The 6,256-nt window shown below is 23.0% G+C and overlaps 1 long non-coding RNA gene across 1 annotated transcript; it reads right to left on the bottom strand.

The window, feature by feature from the left end:
• Positions 1-2,808: 2,808 nt before the first annotated feature.
• LOC129605601 (uncharacterized) lies at positions 2,809-5,772 on the bottom strand. The gene is made up of 3 exons (XR_008696725.1): positions 5,367-5,772; positions 5,047-5,226; positions 2,809-3,380 (listed from the first exon to the last, which is right to left on the bottom strand). It is a non-coding gene; the product is annotated as an uncharacterized LOC129605601 (long non-coding RNA).
• Between the last annotated feature and the right edge of the window lie 484 nt (positions 5,773-6,256).

The following is a 6,256-nucleotide window of genomic DNA, read 5'->3' as shown; positions in this document are numbered from 1 at the left end:
TAGGTATGTATGTATGTATATAAATGCCTATAGAATATTTTCTATTATAGTATCAAAATTAATTTTCAACACACCTTCTTGAACACAAATTTAAAAATATCTAAATAGTAAAACCAAAATAAGAGACTGGCTGTAAGAATTTGTTTCTCTACATTTGTGCTTTAGTTCGTACCTTCATATATGAATTGTGTGCTATATGTAAAATATATATTTAATTTAAGTTAATTTGAATATTTGAAATTACGTAAAATCTCACATAGATTACGAATAATTTTCAAATTCCAAAAGAAATTCAAGTGCAGATGACGACGATGAATTTCATTTCCTCTATGTAATTTAAATATTTTTTTTCTCTTTAATTTTCATTTCAGGTTTGTTTTTAAGCAGATTAGTTTTTAGGAAATTTAAATTGAAGGGTAAATTAGTAAATTTTTTTTATTTTTTAAAATACATTTAAAAACCAACATTTTATAATTATAGTAACTAATTTAAGATGATTTTAAAATTATATAATAGAATTCTAAATATCTAAAATTTAAGAACTACAGTAATGAACCAAAAAAAAATATTTAAAACAACAAAATAGCATATCTATTCGAAAACTACATACTTAGTTGTGCATAAATTTCGAAAAGGATTTCGAAAGTTGTTTTACAACTACTGCAGAAATATTATAAACTAGAAGAAGAGCATAATAAAAAAATGTTGGACATTAAAGAATTACTCAAGTATATTACAAATCTGCAAAAGTGAAATGTTCAGCTTCTGCAGATTTATAAGTATTTGTGAAAATACTTTTAGTATTTACAACTTTCAGTACATATTTGAATTATCGAAAATCCCCACCAGTATCACTACCATTTTAATTAGATTTCTAATAGTTTACACCTAAACCAAATCTCATTGCCCCTGATTAACTCAAATTCGAATTTTCTACCCACAGTTTAATGGTGCAATTTAATTTTCCAGAGTATTAATATAATTTAATTTTAAAAAGTGTTATTTTTGAATAATAATTAGTTTCGACAAACTTTATGCTATGGTATGAAAGCAATTTTCACACCTTTGTCCCTTTAATTGTCAATATTGAGACAGAAACTATCATGAAGTTATTAAACCCAAATTATTTATAAATTTTAATTATCCCTGTGAAACTTATCTAAATTATATTTAAATTAAACCAAAAAATTCTTTAACTTTAAAATCTTTTAGGTACTTACATTTTTGTAGGATAACCCCTTGTTTCTTATTTATACCATATTTTATATTGTTTGTTGTATCAAGTCGAAAGGATAATCTGCAACGATTAATTTGAATAGCTGTACATCTCTAACACAATCCAACCCTTAAAAATCATAATAAAAATAAAAAATTTAAAATTTGTTTCAAAATATTTGATAAAGAACCCATTACCTTTTCTTATCCAAGTATATACCTATGAAATATTTCTTAGAAAAATGAATTTAAAATTTTCCTTTCTCATAATTTTAACCATTTTTTTTGTTGAGCCTATTTTTTTTTTATTAAATCTTCCGAATAAATACAAATCTCAATAAAATTTAATATTACTTTAAGAATTTTTTTTTTATTAAAGAAGATAAAGATTTAAACAATAGAGAAACTAAATCCAAAAAGTTATTGATTAAATATACAGAGTTTCGATGCAGAGTTCTGTCTGCGTTTTCAATTGTTGTTAAAAAGCTAATTTCGATATTATTAAAATTTGTTACAGGGCACCTCTTAATCAGCCGGTATTGAAAATAATAATATTAAAAAAGTCTTGATAAAGACCCTAAATTAAGCAAGTATTAAGCAAAATGTGTCGGAACACTCTACGATAATTGTTTAGGTAATTTTTTGAAGATCGGTCAGTGCAAAATTGTCGGTCTACAAAAGTAATTCTATTTAAAAAAAGAATTTAAAAAAAAAATTAAAGAAATTTGTTATGCGGCGTATTGTTAGAAAATTTTTCTGAATAATAATATGCTCAGAGCTGCTTTGTTCAGAAAAATTTGCTTCAATTCCGGTCTTATAAAAATTCATTTACTTTGAAAAAATTATTTTCATAAAATAAATTGTATTTTTGAATAAATTGGTATTTTGATTTCAACTCTTAATATGCTCTTTAGAAATTTGTAAGAGCACTTGATATACAATTGATATTTGGTGAGGTGTAAGTATTTATGATAAAAATTTTCCGCAACATTATCAACCACATATTATAAATTTTATATTTACATGCTTTTTATTATAGAATAGACTGATAATATTAATACTTTTATTTTTTATTTAAAATCATTTGGGAATTGTTACGAGACAATCCCTTTATCTTTTTCAAAATTTATAAAAGCGGAATTATGCCTATACAAATATACTATAAACAAACACATATACGTGTATTGGGTAGAAATACAATAAATAGAAATTTCTTTACCACAAATATATTCTCTCCGCTTTGATTTATTACATTTAAGATAAGGATAAAAATAATTTCCTTTTTAAAAGAATTTATTTCAAATATTTCAAGGATAATAAAGTAAAAAATTCAAATCAATTTTTTCTCCAATGAATTCTTTTTGAAATAAAATATTAATTTTAGAATATGGAAGAAATGAAAATTTTGAGAAATAAAATATGAAATTTAAAGTTATTTTTTGCTATTTTTACTCTTCAATATAATTTCCAAAAAAAACCAAAATTTCTATTAAATTTCAAATTAAACAAATCGTGTTAAAGTGAAAATGTATGAAATTCTTTAAAAGAACCTACATAAATATGAAAATATTAAAATGATTCTTGTGCCTCGAATACTTCTTCCGTATTCGATAACAAATGTGGCATAAGCAATATAAAATTAATGAAATACTATTATAGTAAATATTGTAGTTAAATTTTCCATTTTTGAATACCATCTATCTCGAAATTCAAATGGTGAAACTGCAATCCAAATTAGTATCATTGGCAAACATTCAAAATATATCAAAGATTGTGCTCTTTTCTTGATTTGTAAGGTTTTCGCATTTGTAATTGTTTCTTCTAGCAGAACAGTTCAATTTCATTGCGTGTTCCATAGTCCATTAATAATTTCTTTAAAAATTCCATTTCAATGTAATTTCCTATTTAATACCTTTTCTACAGAATATCTTTCGTAAATTCAAAATTTTTCATGAAATACTGCATAGTGTCCATCAAAAACAGTTGATTACATTTGATCGAATCAATTTGAGATTCCGTGGTGAGTATGCCTACTCTGGCATCTCACATCTGTTAACAAAGACGGAATGTATAATTACAAAATATCTTTTTCTTTCATTATAAGAAAGTTGAGAGCAGGCAGCATGAGAAAAATTCATCTTTGTTTAATTGTGTTTTGAAAAAATCTAAAATAATTAAAAATATTATTAAAAAATATAAGAGAAATTGCATACAAAGATTGGGAGATTATTACAAATATTAATATTGTGCTCCTAATTTCTATGTAATATTATGAATCGCATTTAATATTCTGCACTATTACTTTCTAAAATTAAGCAAATTAATGCAATATCAAAAATTATTTAAAAATATTTTTCGTAAATTTCAGATTTTAAATTTTAATTATAGAGCTTATTCTAGCGCTTGATTGTCATAAAGACCTTTTCAATTAAAAATTTGCAATAAAATACAAAAATTTATTAATAAATTACTAGTTTCATAATGTACTAATTAAAAAAAAAAAAAAAAGAAACCAAAAAGCACTTGAAAACTTTTAGTCTTTTATTCACCACACCACTTAAATGTTCAATTATTATAAATCAAAAAACTATACTTCAAGTGTTTAAGAAAATTGCAGAGAATTTCATACTTTAACATCAAATAAAATTTAATGAATTTTTTCATTTTTAATTCTCGTATAAAATTCTCAAAAGATTCCCTGAAACTTTTACATAAAATTTATTTTTTCTTTTTAAGTGGAAAACTTGCAAAAATATTCTAATTTTTTATCTTCATTTAAATTTAATTTTATTATTAGTAATTATTTTTAAAAACTTTTTTCATGCACACTTAATCCTATTATGTGATATTAAAAGATTTTCTACAAGAAATGATAAAAAAAAAGTTCATAATAAAAAACTTTTTTAAAAACTGCTTTTTTTTTCAAATTTTTATGCAAAGCAGAGGTTCAAATTTCAATGAAATTTATTTTAAAGCGCATTTAACATATGTAAGTTCTGTCAGTGAAAGAAACAATCATTTAAAAACTCAAAGAGAAATAAAATCTTTAAGACCAAACCAAATAAAATTAAAATAAAACCAATTGATTTTAAATTATTTCCATAAAACTGTGGCCTGGAAACATTGATCTGAAAGTATAATTGATTATCTTATTAAGAAAAGTTTAATCAAAAATTCTTATTAGACTAGTACTCATCCGTAAGTTGACTTAAATTTCATTACATTATTTTCTACGTTAAAAATTTTATCTTCCTAAAAACTATTCTAGAAATTATATATTAGCCCATGGAAATTTCTACATTTCAAGAAAAAGATATTGAAGGTAATATGTTTGCTTTATGTTTTTTGAACATAACAATATTTCTTCTTTTACACAACAATAGAATTCCTTTGTGAAATCTTTTAATTGAGATTTACAACATCCACCAGGACAAAAACTTCTGTTGTCCATAAATACAAAAAAAAAAAATAAATTTTCAATACATGCATTTATTTTTATTCTATGAAAAATTTTCTATGTTTTCCTTTGAAATTTTCAATGATAAATAAATTTTAAATAAAAAGTTTAAGCATCAAGAGAATATTATGATTTTAAAACTTCAATAAAAATTAAGAAGAAATAATAGAAACTTTTGATAATTGTAATTATTCAAATATCTGAAATCATGTGTTTTAAACTCCCGAAGAATAAAGAGTTCTTAAAGTTTATTTTGCGTAATAATAACTGAGTAACATTTGAAATAAAAATTTTCTTATATTTGAAAATCGTTTAATTTCGTCGAGCCATAAATGTATAAATTGATTATGTGAAATTTAATCGCAAAGGCTTACATTCCTTGACTGTAATACGTAAATTAGTCAACATTGATTCCAAAAATTGATGCAGGTCTTAAAAGAAACTTTTAAAGTTTATATGTATTTTCAGAAAATCATGATGTTTCATCTCGAAATTGCAATGGTCTTTCCAGTGTAATTAAATACTCTCTTGTAAACCATTCCTTTTAATAAAACCTACAAAAAAACATAATTTAATATACATAAATTTCTTATCTTATAATGAATTTAGTTATCCATAAATGTATGTACTCGTATATACATAGGTTTTCATGATAAAGTAGCAAAATCCAATCTTGTTCCGAAATTCTACTAACCTGAATTAATTAGTTGAAAAATTATTTAGTTGAAGATTTTAAATATTTATTATTATTTAAGCACATTCAGTGTTACGTTTCCATATCCTGTTGCTAAAAACCAAATCAGGAATTTTTCAAGTTTTTTGAAGACAAAATTAATCGATAATATTTGCGATAACAATGAAGAAATTCAATTGAAAAAACTTCCTTTTAATATATTCCATTTGCATGGATATACCATGAGAAGAGGAACTTCATAAGCTTGTTCACACGTAACAATCAGAGTAAAACTTATATTTGACCCAAAGTGGTTAAAATTACAACCAATGTATGAGTATAAATAAGAAACAGATCCCATTTTTTTCTGCCTGTTGATTGTTTTTTGAAATTATGAATTTCTTCGTTCTTCTTTTTTCCTTACTTCTTCGACATTGTTATTTTGAGCTGAAAATAGTCAATATAATAAAAATTATTTTAGAGAGCAATTTCTAGAAAAAATTAACAAAAAATTACGCTTAAGATATTTTCCATTTTATGAAAATTTTTTTAATTTTAAGAAAAAATACGTTTTGAACATATTGAATTTCTTTTTACAAACAAAATTTGAATAAAAAATTTTCAATGAAATTTTTATGTAGAAAAATTTTTTGATCGCAGGATTTTTTTTTAAATTTTTTAACAACAAAAATACTATAAATACGAACACAAATTTTTTTACATTAATTGAAGAAAAAATTTTGAAAGAAGCGGACGTGCGGTAAATATTTTCTTTTTTTTGCTTAAAAAAAATTTAAAAATTATTTTTACGATTTATTAACGAATAAATCGTGAAAATAAACATTTTTATTAAAAAAATTTGTAAATTCAAGGGATTTAATCCGCGCTTTTTAGAATTCTTTGAATTTATT

Source organism: Condylostylus longicornis, unplaced genomic scaffold, assembly GCF_029603195.1.
Source record: "Condylostylus longicornis isolate FDR11 unplaced genomic scaffold, ASM2960319v2 ptg000013l, whole genome shotgun sequence".
Taxonomy (NCBI): Eukaryota; Metazoa; Arthropoda; class Insecta; order Diptera; family Dolichopodidae; genus Condylostylus; species Condylostylus longicornis.
This window is presented reverse-complemented; position numbering and strand designations above follow the sequence as displayed.